This window comes from Cyrtonyx montezumae, unplaced genomic scaffold, assembly GCF_038088225.1.
Source record: "Cyrtonyx montezumae isolate F1298 unplaced genomic scaffold, pur_monq_1.0 scaffold_8, whole genome shotgun sequence".
NCBI classification, from domain to species: Eukaryota; Metazoa; Chordata; class Aves; order Galliformes; family Odontophoridae; genus Cyrtonyx; species Cyrtonyx montezumae.
This window is the reverse complement of record NW_027072089.1, coordinates 109,250,602-109,267,398: the sequence shown is the minus strand read 5'-3', so window position 1 is coordinate 109,267,398 and position 16,797 is coordinate 109,250,602. Positions and strand designations below refer to the sequence as shown.

The window sequence follows — 16,797 nt, the reverse complement described above, 5'->3', positions numbered from 1 at the left end:
CAGCACTAAAAGCGTGGAGAAGGAAGACCTCTGGTGAGCAATCACAGAACACTTAATCCTGAATTATTATTTTTTTAACATTCTAATACCACTCTATGAATGACAACTGTTTTGTGGCCAAAATGCTCCAAATACCTTCTCAGGATCAAGATTCACTGAAAAAAAAAAAAAAAAAAAAAAAAAAGAGATAATTTGCTATTTGCTTAAAATACTATTTAAATCATTAAAGCCTATGTATCCATTCTGGAATTATAAAATGCTTATCCGGACTTGCAGCATGTTTTACATTGACTAGATATCCAAAATCTCCCTGTACCTCCTATAGCATTATGAAAAAGATGAGGAGATGTAAATTAAACAAAAACAAACAAACTACACATGGTACTTGAAGACCTAATTTTATGAACCATCAGGTGACATGAACTTGTGGTGACACAAGCATATACGTCAAGTCCACAAATTTTATATACCCAAAAATGAGTGACACTGTATATGAATATTTCATTGAGAGACCAAGCATTCTTTCTCTAAGTTATTCATAATCACCATGTCTTGTACAAGCCCCCAGAAACACTAAAAAGTGTGAGGATATGATGTCTACAGAGAAAAATATGGAAGGGGATGCCATTCAAAGAGACCTGCACAAGGTTGAAAAGTGGGCACGAGTGTTGCAATCAGGTTGGGTACAATCCCACAGGCTAGCAGAAGAAAACTGAGGCCAGCCCTGTGAAGAAGGACTTTGGGATCCTGATGGATGAAAAGCTGGACATAACCTGGCAATATGCTCTTGTTGATCAGAAGGCCAACAGTATCCTGAGCTGCATCAGAAGAGGAGCAGCCAGCAGGATGAGGGAGGGGATTGTCCCCCTCTGCTCTGCCTTTGCGAGGACCCACATGTAGACCTGGTGCCCCCAGCACAAGAAAGATGTGGAGCTGTTTGAATGGGTGCAGAGGAGAGCCATGAAGACAATCAGAACATTGGTGCACCTCTCCTACAAGCAAGAACTGAGAGAGCTCAGCTTGTTCAGCCTGGAGAAGGCTCTGGGCAGACCTCACTACAGCCCTCCAGTACGTGAAAAAAGCTTCTGATCAGGAGATCAACATTTTACATGGTTTGATAGTGACAGAAGGGGGAATGGTTTTAAACTTAAAGAGGGGAGATTTAGGTTAGATGGTAGGGTGACATTTTTCATTCAGAGGGTGGTGAGAAACTGGAACAAACTGCCCAGAGAAGCTGTGGATGCTCCATCCCTGGAGGCGCACAAATCCAGGATGGATGGGATCCTGGGCAGCCCTGCCCATGTCAGGGAACTAGATGATCTTTAAGGTCCCTTACAACCCAAGCCATTCTATGAAAAATCAGACAAAAAGAGAATTCAGTTTTGAGCTGAACCTGATCAGATCCAGCAAAATAATTTAAAAATATTTTGTTTTAAAAGAAATGCAGAGATGATCATCTCAGATTTCAACTAAGCCCAGTCAGAAGGCTGTGAGTACATTCTGATGTCTAGTACAGTGTTGTTTTTTGTATCTATCACCAAAAGTAAGCAAATATCTTCTTACATATCCTGCCCAACATCAGTTGTTACGAGGAAGCAGGGATTGAGCAACATCTTGTGGTTGCCAGCCACTCCTCCAGGCCACCTTATTCATGCACAAAGGCATCCCAAATGAAGCATTAATTGGGCATAAAAACCCAAGTCTAGCTTCTAATCTCACCTCACCACAGTCATTCCCTCTAGATACAGAGAAAATGGATTTCTGCCATTCCCGCACTGAGGTGCAGCTGGGTTGCTAACAAGAGGCAGCTACTCCAGACTTGAAGCCAGATCTCTCTAGGAAGAGAGATCACGGTGAAATTCTCAAGAGACCAGGTGGGCTGAAGATGTATGGAGTCTGCGAAGGTTTTTCGCTTGTTGTTTTTACATTATTCTATTACTAAAATGACCAGTCCTACAAGGACTATTGTAACTTACATATGCACATGGATCCGGAATGCCCAGCGAGGTCCTGTTCAGTCAAATGATCCATAACCAAGAGTCAGAGAAGAGAGTTAACATCACACTGTTGAACTTAAGGGCTGTCTGTAAGGCAGTCCACTTCAAAGAAGCTGGACGGCAGGGCTTGAGCTCAGACAGTAAGGGATCAAAGCAAACGTCAAAAGCAGAGATCTTCTCCCTGTGTCTTTCATCTATGCAAGATGACAGACATCACTAAATATTTTTCCATTTGTTCACATGTTCATGTGATTAGGTCTGCTTGCATTTCATTTTGCTGTCTGCCACTCCTACTTGTATCTTCAAGTCAATATATCAAAATGGCAGCACAAGTTTTGAGCAGAATTGACAGCAAAACATAGCTTCAGCCTCAGAAAAGGCAAATAACAAATAGAAGTAAAAATATTTTGAAACATTCTGTCAATACAGGAAAAGTGCAAAAATACATCTCAATAGTTAGAGGGAAGGGGTTAGCATATCAGAAGGGGACTGCACAGAAAGCCTCGGTACCCTCAGTGGATGCTGTAAACAGACATGGCAATGCATCATTAGAAACCCATTACTAGCTGCTATAACAGATTTCTGGATTTGACACTTGTTTCAGATCCATTACAGCCAAGCAAAATGAACAACAATAAAATTGGTGTAACTATTACATTTCACCAAGCACAATTCTTAACTGTAGCAAGAATTAGTCTCAAGTCAAATGGCAGTTGATTTATTGTCATCAGTTACAGATACTTTTCAGCAATGAAATCACTGCAAACCACCTCAGGACTTGGAAAGTAAATTCTCTCATGTTGAAAAATTGAAAATACAACCCAATCTTCATTTACTCTGAAGTTAATCTGAACGATAATTTTAGAAGTTGTCTGACCAGAGTGACTGAGAAACATTAGACAAAATGTAATGCTAACAACCTAGAGAGTTCCTGGAAACGAGTCCTTTATTTAAGCAGGGAAAGTGCGGACAGTGCAAAGCACACTGAAGCAGTGCTAGCTTAAAGTAATGTACTGATAAAGATATTTTTCTTTCTAGTGCAAACTGAGTATCTGAGAAAAAATGAGAAATCCTTCATCATTTCTTTCTCTCTCAGGATCAAATACACATTTGTCACAATTTTTATTAACCGATTTCAAAATAAAATGATCACAAACTCCTCTTCATGGAATCATAGAATGGCATGGGTTGAAAAGGACATCAAAGATCATGTAGTTTCAACCCCTGCTGTGGGCAGGCTCACCAACCACTAGAGCAGGCTGCCCTGACCACATCAGCCTTGCCTTGAATGCCTCCAGGGATGGAGCATCCACTGCCTCTCTGGACAAGCTGTTCCAGTGCATCACCACACGGTGTGTGAAAAACTTCCTCCTAATATCTAACCTAAATCTTCCCTGTCTTAGTTTAAAACCATTTCCTCTTGTCCTATCACTATCAACCCACATAAAAAGTCATTCCCCCTCCTGTATATACGTTCCCTTCCAGTATACTGGAAGGCCACAATGAGGTCTCCCCAAAGCCTTCTCCAACCTAAACAAGCTCAGCTCTCTCAAGCTTTCTTTATAGGAGAGGTGTTCCAGCTCTCTGATCATCTTAGTGGCTCTCCTCTGGACCCATTCCAAGAGCTCTACAACTTTCTTTTGTTGGGGGCCCCAGGCCTGGATGCAGCACTTCATCCAATCTCATCTGTAAATTTGCTGTTTTTTGTTGTTGTTGTTGTTTTTTTAAACAAATATTAAAGAAGTAAGATTCAACCTGCCCATACAGCTAAAATTCTCATTTTCCCCACTTATTCATACAATCCAGCTTGCCTACTAACCAGTCCACGAAGTGTGTAGCCTCTAAAACACTCATCCCACTGACTTGACAATGTTTTCAATGACCCTACATTGTCTGTTCTGATCATGCCTCTATCACTTCATACTATGATAATGAAAGAAGAGCTTAGTTAAAAGTATTTTTCTTCCATTATTCCTACAGATGCAGTTATCCAACATAATCTGCCTCAAGACTATATCTAATCTGCCTCTAAAACTATATTTGTTCTTTTTTACCCGCATTTCCTTTCTAGTGAAAGCTGCCTACTGCAGTAACTCATCCCATGGCCTTACAATTACTTGCTGCAGATGGACCTACTCACTACTTGCAAATACAGAAGCAGAGGAGCTTGACATCCACATAAATCAGGCAAAGTGCTAACAGACATACACTGCAATAAATAAAGCAGAAAATAATAAAGGCTGGAAAGTATTCATGACACACTGTCTGTTTTGTTTGATTTTTTTTCCAGTTTCTCAGAAGGTGGAGTCTTAGTATGCTATCTCAGGAAATGCAAAGGCTGCAAGCATTAGGGTAGAATGAGACTGCAGAGAAACAGGCAAGAGGGATCTGAAAGAAATGCTTTGTGTTAAAAGGCAAATAAGTAGAAAGATGCTTACAGTGCTACTCAATCCCTGTTTATAAGCTTCATACTGAAGATTCTCCTCTTAAACCCACATATTTAAGCCCTAGTGAACCCCTTCCTACCCTTCCATTCTTTCTGATTCTTACATGGCTTGAGCTAGACTGATCCATCACTTTTGGAAGTGGACTGCACAATTCTAAAGCTTCTAAGTATAACAGAAATTGGGAGAAGATTATGCAGAGCCTTAATGGAAACAGTATCTAGAAATACCAGCAAAAGACTAGCTGTATTAGGAGGTGTCTAACATGCTTATGGACTAAGGGATAAATAACAGCAGCACTAGAAAGTGAACCATTTCAGTCAACCCACAAAAATTATGAGTCTACAAATAAACTTTTATCCCAATGTAAGTTGTTACACAATGTAAAATAACGTTCACTCAGCCTACACTTGCTCTCTGATAGAATTACTTACAGTGGAAATTATAACAAAGACTGATTATACACTATCATCACAAATTAACATAAAAACTTAGTCGCGCTGAACAGCTATGAGAAGCAACAGCGTGCTCCAATTCCTGGCATACATCGGTTTAGACTACTGACTTATAGGCAGAACTACACAGTTTTCTTCTAATATTCAAAAAACTTCAGACAGTTCTTTAAAATCCCTAAAGATCAGAAAACCAAAAGAAAATCATAGGAACATACTGAAATAAATCAGTACTTTCTGCAATCACTGACTCTGTACAGTTCAAGTAACAAATCCATCCTAACAGGATTTGTAACAGCTGACAGGTATATACGTGGGCTGCTATGAAAGCAAAGCCTCCTATTTTATGCTTATGAGTACAAAATGCAGGCTCTTGTTCACCACTGGCAAGACCCACAACTCACTGGTGACTCTGCTGAAAAATAACATTTTGTAGCTAACAATTTGGTCTGTCAAACAGTTTTATTGTGCTCTTTGTGTCTGTTGTTGTTCTCATGGAAATAAATGGGAGGCACTGCTTTCAGCACAACCTACATACACTGTGTATGTACCTCAGCCCAGCTAGTTGTGCACTACACCCAAGAGGAGCTATGTCCAGCAGTAACAGCTGCTACAGATCTTGTCACTTCTCCTCCCAGTTCTGTAATGACTGTTCCTCCAGATAAGTGGATTCTGCTATGCTGCTTTTATCAACAAAACATCTGACATCATTATCAGATATGTTTATTAAAAATATTGACACATATCTCTCCAATATATTTTTTCATTTCTTCTCATGTACAGAATGTCCCTCACCTTCCTCTGAGAACATGTTTCTTACCTCACTCTAAGAACATGTTTAAGTCTCAAGACAAAACTAACCAGACAAAAGTCAATACAGGGCATAGGTGTTTTGTTTTCTATCTCTGCATACAAAAGTTTGACATTTCATCCTAAAAGAGTGTCAAATCAGCAAACAGAATCACTGATCAAAGGCCAGGAACAAAGGCAACAAACAAACTGCTTCTGCTTGGGTCTACAAACAGTACTAAAAAAGGTACATTTTTAGTATGAAACACAAACAGCTGGTCATCAGCTGCTAATGGATAGAGAAAGTACATCCTGTCCCATACATTTCTCATTTTATCTGACTTGCAGTCAAGCCTCAACTTTTATCTTGCACCTGAACCAAGCAGCCTTCAGACCAAGGCTTGTGGGCAGTGTAATAAATAGGACTTCGGAAACGGCACAAATCCAAAAAACAAAGCAGCTTCTACTAGGTGATACATACATACCTTTCCTTTGCTTCTTGTTACTTGGTTATTGTAACTTTCAGGCCTGCTGAAAAAGTCATCAACAAACATTACCTGGTGCAGTGGAATTGCCAGGTCACAACCTGAACCAATGGTTGAGCACCAGGTGAGAAGCTGTGGCTAACTCAGGGAGCTCAGGCACAAGCAATGAATGCATCTGATTGGAAGAAGAGGAGCCTGGATCCACCCCTCCTCACTCTAATTATTAGCAATATCTCTATGGATAGAGATTGCATTTCTCTTGAGCTGTCACCTGTCATTGGAAGGGGTGAGCCAATTTTCTTTGTTAGCTACTATTGCTCTGTAGTGCTTGTATCCCATTAGAAGGCACAGTTGATGTTCTCTTTCACCATACATGAACACATACCACTCGTGCTCAGAAAAAAAATATCTTTCTACTAATCTGAGTGTGAGCATCCGCTGCTTAAGGAAGTCATGCAGTTCCTGCCTGTTGCCTGTTCCTCTATGCACACTCATCTGCTTCTCTCTGAAGCAACTACGGAAATAGAAAGTTGTGGTGTCCCAACTTCCACATTCTTCAGGAGAAAAGAATCTCTTAAACATCATCCACTACGAATTTTCATGCAGCAGTAAAACTAGCAAGACTGGGTTATGCTTCAGTTATAAATGTGAATCGACAGTTAAAACTAAAGAAGGTCAAATGTTTGGCCTGTTAGATGTACGTACTACGGTGCTCAACGCACTGTGCATACGGTGCAGTACCATGATTTCAAAAGTTGCTATCACAGCTTTGATTTTCAGTATACAAAAAATACATATATCTATATAAAAACATACATATGTATGTATATACACATATAGAAAAGAAGTGCCGAGGTAGAGTACTTGGATTTATTAACTTTTCTCCAAACTGTATATTTATTAGTGCCACAGGCATACGTGAAAATGATGTAAATTAAAAATGAGTCAGGCCTAAAGGAGGAAATACTACACTGAGGACTCATGAATAACTGAAAGTCAAGTAAAGCTCTTCTCTTTCCTTCAAATACGTGGTTCCAAATAAAATACAGTCTGTATATATTGCATGTTTCCAAGTTACTGCTGTGAGAGTAGTGCAATGCTCTATAGGAAGGAGGCCATACAAAAAGAGCATCAGTATCAGCTGAAAGCCACTCTTCTCACTACAGAAATGAATAATTCCATTAGAGTCAGCATTATAATGAAATAACCTAGATTTACACTAAGAGAAGTGTATTGCTAAATAGTTCCTTGCATTCTTCCTGTAATGATTAGTACTACTCTCCCTAAATCTACTCTTTCACTGTACTTCACAAATGTATTTGACAAAGCCTACTATTTCATTGGTAAAGACATTATTACATAATCATTTCATTTCCACAATTTAGCAAACTCATTTAAATCGTGCGACTTATTAAATATTTTGCAGTGAATTTACTGTGATGGGATAATCTAAAATCTGGGTTCTAACTGGAGCTCCCTCTCAGAATTGCTGTTTGGCCTTGAATAAGTCACTTCCCTCTCACTGGAAACGATTAACGTCATTTTCTTTCATGGCTGAATGGCTCTACAAAACTACCAAATGTTAATCATGAATACTCAAGATAAAATATAGTCAAGAAGGTACAAGAAACCAAAGTACAGCCAGGCACTGGATCCTCCTGTTCACATTTACAGTGCAGCAGGCATGATAACAACTGTGAAATAAATGTGAAACACATAGTGAGTCTTCAAAGTCTTTACTTTTAAAAGTGTCCAAATTTACATCTGAAAAGGACAGTGTGAACATTGGCAATCTCTTTTAAATCACAGATGTAAGAAAAACTAGTCACAGCTCGGGAAAAACATTTTTTTAAGTGAATCTGGTGGCGGAAATTAGAAAATAGATCAGCTCTGCAACATATCAAGGTACAAATAGTAAAATACAGACAGATAACCACCCAGATGTAGATGATGCCTTACTGTAAATAAGAAAAGGAAGAAATAAAAGTTGTAGGAAAAAAAATGTATATATCCACATCATACAGGATACAGAAAACAGTGGCTGCTTCCACTGGTGCTACTAAAAAAAAATTCATGACCATACATCATTACAAATCAAAAAGAATTTGAAGAGCTCCTTGGTATGGAGATTATGCCACAAATGGGATTTAGCATCGCCTCCTGTAAAGAGCTGGTTGTTGGCCACTGTAAGTGACAAATTAATAGCCCAGATGACAAGTCATCTGATGCAAGTTACAATTCTTATGCTAATATCAAAGCAAAGTCTAAATGCCAAAACTGTACCTCTACAGTTCTAGAGAAATTCTTAAAAAATGTTAACAAGTTCTGCAACTTGAAATTCAATTCTATACTCAATAAACATCAGGAATCTATACTCTTTCTCAATAAAAAGGCCAGACATCCAGTTTAAAGGCTAGATTAGACAAAAATAGCTCCTGCTAGGAAGCATGCACAATCTAGGTCCTCAAAAAACATACTTCAGTTATTCACTACCTGGTAACTCAGAATCGTAGGATACTGACCATGTGCAGGTAGGTATAAGTATTAAGACAACTCAGAAGGCAACACAGGTGGAAGTCTGTTACGGACCATCAGCTCCAAGAAGAAAATAGGAGGAATTTTTTTCATATGCATATATCTGTGATTTGCTGAGATGTCAAACTGAAGTGTTCAAGAGTGAAACCAAATATCCCAGGATCTTAAGCAGCCAAGAGTAAGAAAATCAGTTTTTAGAAAACTATTAGCAACAGTTTTCTAACACTACTCACTGAAACGGGCACAGAGAAATTATTATATATCCCATTATAATTTCTAACATGAATAAATCACTGGACAAGAAACTGTGGATAGCCTAAGAATCATTGATTCAGAGATTGCGGAAACCTACATAAACTTATCATGCATGCACACAATCATATTCCTGAGGTTTCTGTATTTCTGAAGCTGAAAAAAGGAACACAAATGATTGGGAGAGAAACATGACTATGGAAGCCATTCTTAATATGTCTTTTATCTGCGGTCAGTCAGTTTTATTGCCAACTAAGAGGGCAAACTGGGTTAAAATTCATCCCAGATGTTTGAATACTGATGTTTTCAGGAAGAAAAAAAAAGAAGCATAAAAAAAAAGCAGGATCAATAATACAAAAAAGTGCAAGATGGATAACCATCAACAGGAAACAGAGTTATGAAGGGTAGAAGCTGAGAAGCATAAAACATCCACATACAGCACAGCCAACAGCACCAGTACCAAACACCATCTTAACACCAGCACAGGCCCATGCTAGGCAGAGGTGGCAGAAGTGTTAAAAATCATACACAAAAATCAAAAATAGCCAATAACTACTTCCATTCCATAGTTGGAAATATTCAAAATGGTATAATTGTATCACATTATATTGATTTTCCTTCCAACTCATTTGTTAAACAGATGTTCCAGATCAGATGTTAAAAAACATGGTGAGACAAACGTTTTACATCAGCATACTTGTTAAACTTCTCCAAGAGTCCTAGGGCTGTCAGCGCAGTCAATCTGTGACCTGTTGATCACAGATTTCAATCTATGTATTTTAAAATCTATTTCTATCTTTAAGAGCTAGGGTCTGACACCATACAGAGGAGAGAAAACTGTGTCAAAGGGACAAATCAAGTTTTTAAGGCAGTCTGATGTGACAGAGAATTCAGACATGACAACAAGAACCAGTGAAAGACAGATGCATTCAAATGTATTCAAACAATAATTGCATGCCTTATTTTTAAATAGTGGAAAAGATGAATCACTGAAACAAGTCATCCAGAGAAGTAAATGGTAGATACTCAGTATCTTGATATACTTTTTTTAAAAAGCTTAGCCAACTAGAAGTTCAGCAAAAAAAGACACACACCCACTCAGAGAAAAACTGATGCTGTAATATATTTGAGGCAAAGCACTCACATGTCAAGACAAAGCTGATCCTCTTTTAATGTAGCGCATATAGTGATATGATATAGCTGTGCAGGAATGTCAACTTAGGCAAATCACGTGAACTTTACATATTTGAACAACTAGATTAATTAGCAGTGTAACAATAACATTCCTTAATAAACATAAATACAGATTTGCTAACCCATTAACAGAACTAAAAACACCTCAACTTAAATCATTCCCTTAAATAGGTAAGTATAAAGTGTTTTTTTTTTTTAAATACAGCATAAGATACTGGGATGCTCTCTCATGAGTGATGTAATTCTTCTCCTTCTTTTCACTTTATTTCCAACTAGACTTCAGGTCATGATATGACTCAGTCCTCTTAGAAATTTACATCTAGCCATTAACAGAGGCAACATACCTACTTCTGTTTTGATAAGTAATTCATTGACCTTTATCTGCATGGACTGCCAGCTACTGCATGTTCATCTCCAAGGTCTGGAGATGGATGCAGTCTGGAGAACTGCTCAGCTTGGCTCTTGTGTCTTATTCCAACTCTCAAGAGTACAAATTGAGTCAACTATTTCTCCTCAACAACCATCACACAGATTCTGATAAAATGTAAATCATTCCTTTTTCTATTTAACATAAATGAAAGTAATACGACTTCTCAGATTATTACACTGTCTATAACTGGTACCTGGTTAACTAAAAACTCAAGCAAAACAATACAATAACAACTTTCAAAAACTGGAAATGGCAACAAGTGCTGAAGCCTCATTAATCCAGCAATCAAACACAGGCAAACAACTTCTTCATATCATTGTTTATTACAGCACAACACAGCCAAAAATCTGTAGTATGAGCTACAGTGCGGGCTGCCTTGGGCAGCTTATTGGGCTTAGAACACCCAAGCCCTGTATCTTATTTACTCCACAGCAGTGTAGAGGCTAAGGCAAACTATTTACATACCATACCACATTTGCACTCTGCAGTCATCACCGACTCCTGATCCAAAATTCTCTTACACGTGCTAATCAACAAAGCCTCAAATGGACTAGTTACTGATTATCTCAGAAGCTGTCTATCCTCCACAATTCTCAGCAACAGCTGTTGCCAATTACAGCAGCGTACCTAACAGTTTAAGATAAAGCTCCTAAGGATGGAGCACAGAGTAAACTTTCTAAAAAGACTTCAACAGCAGAATTCCTTACAGGGCAAAGTGCAAAGCAGTTCTTTGCATAGTCCTTCCACAGTAAAAAAAATAAATAAAAAAAAATATATATAATAACAACAGTAACCCAGAGACAGCAAAGATCTCTACAGTAGCATAAATAATTGGCAGGCAGAGTATGTATAACACATTTCCACCATCACACTTCACTTGCACGTTAATACGAGGTAGCAAATTCCATAAGAGGCAAGCACTACTGAAAGGCAAACAAAAGAGAAAAGAACAATAGAGTAAACCCAATGCTGTAACACAAGGGACAAATGTGAGAGGAATGTTCTCACAAGGCTAAGCATCACCCTTGCAGGTGCCATGCTATTTTAAGGAAAGGTATGAACCATTTTTGCGTGACAAGTGAGCTAACACTGAAGCGCAATCAGAAAACTACTTATATAAAATTGGGTTTGTGACTTTCCTCAGGTGAAACAAAGCAGAATAAACAAGAATCCCACCAGTGTTATTAATTCTTGAATGCTAGCACCAGTACAAGCCCTTATTTCATCGTACTTGCTCTTGACCAAGAGGAAGAACATCCTCCTGTCTCATCACCTCACCAACAAAAGGATGTCATCAATATCTTTTGAAATGTTCAGTCTGCGTAGGAGTTCACTATATCAACAGTTTCTACAAATTATGAAGCCTTCATAAAATCTAAAGGGTGGTGGGTGATGGGGAATCAACCACGCACCTTCTTCCCAATATAGGTTTATATGTAAAAAGAGGAATTGCTCATGCTCTCATACATTGTTATGAGCTGAAGTTCATAACGAAGGTGTGCCAATCACACAGGGGTAAGTTCCTGTTGGTGGCTCAACAATGTTATGAACTTCAGGTAAGTTTAAAAACTCAACAATTTCTTTGGGCCATGCTATGTCTAGTTCTGTGTTCTTATCTGATAGTCAGAACGTGTTATAAAACCTAAATTGCACCTAGTCCAGTAATCACTACCATTAAATGTATACATGTGACATAAACAGGCCACACATGTCAATTAAGAAGACTGGCAATTAGTTACTTATGATAACTTTAAGTGTGGCAGCTATTACATACCAGGGACTGGTTTCTAAGAGGAAAAATCATTGTTGCCCACAAGTGATACTGTTCTTACTGCCCAGTTCTAGGACTTCCAGTGTTTGAGGTATAAAGCTAGCAATGAACAATGATTATGAGATGGGCAAGATCTAGGATTAACTTTTCTGTGTATTTTATTACTGCTAACTTTGTAAAAAAAAAAAAAAATCAACTCCAATAAACAGCCCAGATTTATTTGGGATACGTTGTGGATGTACCATTTTCATAGGGATGCTATCACTGAATGGGAACATGGCAAATAGCTGAGATGATAAACTTTAATGAAGTTTCACTGGCATGACAATAGTTGTGCTTTTTAACCAAGTTCCAGAGTACTCCATAAAGGCAGATTTTAAAAAGTAAAAGCAGGAATGCTGGAATAAAGCAGCAAAAGGATGCCATGTGGCTGTACAGCATAACTGGAAGAGCATTCTTGACTCCTGATTCCCACTTTGGAATTAGAGTCTTTCGCATATTAACAAACATTTTTGTTGCTTGTTAAGTATTTCAAGTAGGACTTAAAGCAATGTTCTGTCAATGTGATTGGACAACTGTTCCTTAAAAGCAGACCACAAAGTCCCCAGGATGCATAACTCCATAGGATATGTACATACACTGCACAACTGACGGGTTGTGCAGCAACCTAAGAGGATAAAACTCTCCCAACAACTAAAATGTGCCAACTGCAACTCCTGCGCTGAAATCCATACTTATACACTGCTTGAACTACTGTATCCTAAAGATAAACAAATGTAGCAATCAGTAAGTCTAAAACTGTTACTGTGTAGGCAATAAATTGGACAGTTAGCACACACTGGGGTCAGATGGGTGGGAACGAGGGGAAAGACAGTGTCTGAGGACAAGAAAGTGGAGTGAAACCCGGCCTCTTCCAAAAACTCTTCGTAAAGGCCTGGAAAAAAGAAAAAATCACTTCGACCTCAACTCTTCCCTCTTCAGCCATGAGAATCACCACCGACAACAATGAAAAAAAATATATATGAAAATCCAGAGGGGACAAGCTTGCGACCGCCTGCCTCCTCCTCCCTCCCTGCTTCCACCTCCCAGAACCGAGGCTCTGGCTTCAGCGGTCCCTGCCGGGGGTGCGTGCCCTCGGCCAGGCCCGGAGGAGGCGGACCCCGCGGGAAGCAGCGGCACGAGGCCGGGCAGCGGCCCGCAGCACCCGCAGCGCGCAGGCCTCAGCGGCCCCAGCGCACGGCCGGGGGCTGCGGGACGGGGCGGCGCCGCCGATAGAGGCCTCGGCGGGAGCCGGCGCACTTTGACTGCGGGGCGGCCGGCGGGGAAAGGGGGGAAGGGAGGGGGCAAGCGGGTGAAGGGAGCAGATGCTCCGGGGCTGGTTTTACCTGCTGCTGCTGCTGCCTGCAGTGGCATGAAGATCTGGCTCAGCCTCTCTCTCCCCGCTCCCTCCCCGTCTCCCACCCTCCCTCCCTGCGCGGCTCGCAGACCCCGGCGCCCTGCGAGGGACGCGGGGCAGGGGGAGGCGGTGGGGGAGGCCCGGGGAAGGGAAGGGAAGAGAAGGGAAGGGGAAGGGCTCCGTGCCCGCACGCGGAGACGCGCGATAGCGCCGCCTCCCGCCCTCCCCACCCCCCGAGCTCCGTGCGCGCAGGCGCACGACGCGGCGGTGAGGTCGCTGCCGCCCGCGGGTTGTGGTCGCCGCTGGGTGCCCTCTGCTCCTGGGCGCTGCTTCCTGCTCCCTGCCCCTGGGGCGGTAACGGGGCAGATCGGGACTCAGGGGCGGAGGAGGAGGAATGGGACCGGTGGCGCTTCGGCACCGGCAGCGGTGGCCGCTCCGTTGCCGCCCGCTCCTCGCGAGCCCTCGGAGGCAGCAGCAGAATGGGACAATGGGATTTGTTGAGATTAAGACGTTTTCTTCCTTCCTTCCCTTCCTCCCTCCCTTCCTTCCAACTCTCTCTTCCTTTTTTTTTTTTTTTTTTTCAGGGACCATTCGCCCTCTGAGGATGCCCAGCATGCATTTATTGACATAAAACATACTCAGAGCTCGTTAAAATGTGGTAGTTTGAAATGAATTCAGTGCAGCTCTCCCTGGAAGCAGCTGGCTGGGCTCAGTCCCATTCAGGAAACTTCCTTGGAGGAGGAGGATGTGGATGTCACAAACATGAATGCCCAGTGCTGGAGCATGCTAAATGATGTGCTGAGCTGGTGCCTCCTGCCTGGTGTTGGAGGCCTGTGGCTGTCAGGAATGCTGCTTTAGCACCACTTAAACTTTCAGTAAAAGTTCTAAAGGAATGTGAGCTAATTTAGAAGACCACTTAGCACTGGAGGGTTCATTTTACTTGCCAGAAGAACTGTAACATGCATATTCACCATAGAATTATTAATGTTGGAAAAGACCTTTAAGATCATCAAGCCAACTACCAACCCATCACCACCATGTCCACTAACCATGCCCCAGAGTGACATAGTTCTTAAATGCCTCTAGGAATGGTGACTCCACCACCTCCTGGGTTGCTTGTGCCAATGCCTCACTGCTCTTTCTGAGAATAAATTTGTCCTACTATCCACTCTTAACTTGCACTGGCACAACGTGGAAGTAATTATCTCTTATTCTGTCACCATTACCTGGTCAACACCCACCTCCCTACCACCTTTCAGCCAGTTACAGAGAAAATAACATCTCCTCTCAGCTTCCTTTTTCTCCATACTGAACAAGTATCCTCAGCTGCTCCCCATATGACCTGTGCTCCAGACCCCTTACCAGCTAAGCTGCCCTTCTCTGGACACACTCCAGGGCCTCAGTATCTTATAGCAAGGAGCCCAGAAGTGAACACAGTATTAAAGGTGTGGCCTCACCAGTGCTGAACACAGAAAACTATCACTTCCCTGTTCCTGCTGACTGCTCCATTTCAGATTCAAGACAGGATGCCATTGGCCTTCTTGGCCACCTAGGCACACTGCTGGTTCATGTTGAGCCATGTGGGAACCAACACTCATGGAGCCTTTTCCTCTGTAAAGCTTTCTAACCACTGCCACAAGCCTGCAGTGATGCATGGGCTTGTTGTGACCAAAATGCAAGACCTTGCACACTTATATAACTGTCCAAAAATACAGTATGCCCTAAGTTGCTGTTTGCCACAGTTTTGTACTTTCTAACTAGACCTCATAGTGCAGTGGTATGATACATAAGCTTTTTGGAGATACCACTACAGGACAAAAAGGACAAACTAGAGACATAACTCATAATCCAATGCTAGCTAAAGAAGTTTTATTACTTGTGTCTCAATCTAGGAAAAATAAGCCTAAAACCACAGTTTGATTATTACATTGTGCAGCATAGGAAAGATAATTTGAGATGTACCTCAAAATATAAACTAAAATAAGACTTAATAACATTAGTAATAATTAAGAATGAATATATTGTGTCTCATCTCTGATGACATTTCTTACAATACTCCTGATTTCCAGAGAAAATACTTTTATGCTTTGTGGGCTGTTTTAGGGCAAGATAATCAACAAATCCGTGTGGTTTTGCCAAAGATACTTTGAAAGGAAATCTTAACTCCATGCCAGTCTACAGATGTTTTTGATTCCCAGATGTTGAGAAAAAAGAGAGACCAAAGTAGGTTTCAGCCTGCTGATGGTAGTGTTTTGCATCAGTGCACTGTAATTTCTTGCTACAACAGAATGGGTAAAGTAGAAAGAAGAATTTGAAGTTAAATGTTTGTATATTTTACAGCAGAAGCGAAAAAAAATAGAGCACCAAACTTGATGAAATGAAGGCCTTCTTGTATGCCATTAATGTTGTTATATCCATATATATCCATATATACATTAATTTTGTTCAGGTTATTTCAGTTTCTGTTTGATATCATGATTTTCTATATGTCACTCCTCACATTTATTTTATGTTGTCGTAGTTTAAAAAAACAAAAGCAGTCAAACACCTAATTCTTGTCAGTAAAATATGCTTTGAATATTAACAGGTAAATAATGAAATTATATTTTAGTTCAATAAAGGGCACAGTGCTTGATTTAGAAATTGTACAGCCATCTTCAGTCAGTCTGCATATATGACAGTGACCAGCCCACTACAAACAAGTGGAAATACATATTTTCTGCCTTTGGAATACAGTGCATTTTACATAAGAATATATGCATAAGTATCATTCTCGCAGGAGGTGTCAGGGCAATGTAAAGAATTAAATCTGTAAATTTGTGCTACTGTTAAAAGAAAAGAGAAAAAAAAGAGGGAAAGAGGGAAAGAGGGAAAGCGAAGGGAAGCGAAGGGAAGCGAAGGGAAGCGAAGGGAAGCGAAGGGAAGCGAAGGGAAGCGAAGGGAAGGGAAGGGAAAGGGAAAGGGAAAGGGAAAGGGAAAGGGAAAGGGAAAGGGAAAGGGAAAGGGAAAGGGAAAGGGAAAGGGAAAGGGAAAGGGAAAGGGAAAGGGAAAG

At 40.7% G+C, this 16,797-nt stretch overlaps 1 protein-coding gene across 2 annotated transcripts in view; it reads right to left on the bottom strand.

Moving 5' to 3' along the window:
* The window catches only part of TBC1D5 (TBC1 domain family member 5), a 370,590-nt gene that overhangs the window by 287,745 nt on the left and 66,048 nt on the right, over nucleotides 1-16,797 (bottom strand). Inside the window, exon 1 of one of the 2 annotated variants that reach the window (XM_065752698.1) lies at nucleotides 13,735-13,800. The exons of the other annotated variant lie outside the window; for it this stretch is intronic. The gene's annotated coding sequence lies outside the window, so the exon portion shown is untranslated. Of the gene's footprint in view, nucleotides 1-13,734; nucleotides 13,801-16,797 lie in introns of those variants that run through there. 2 annotated transcript variants of the gene reach the window in all.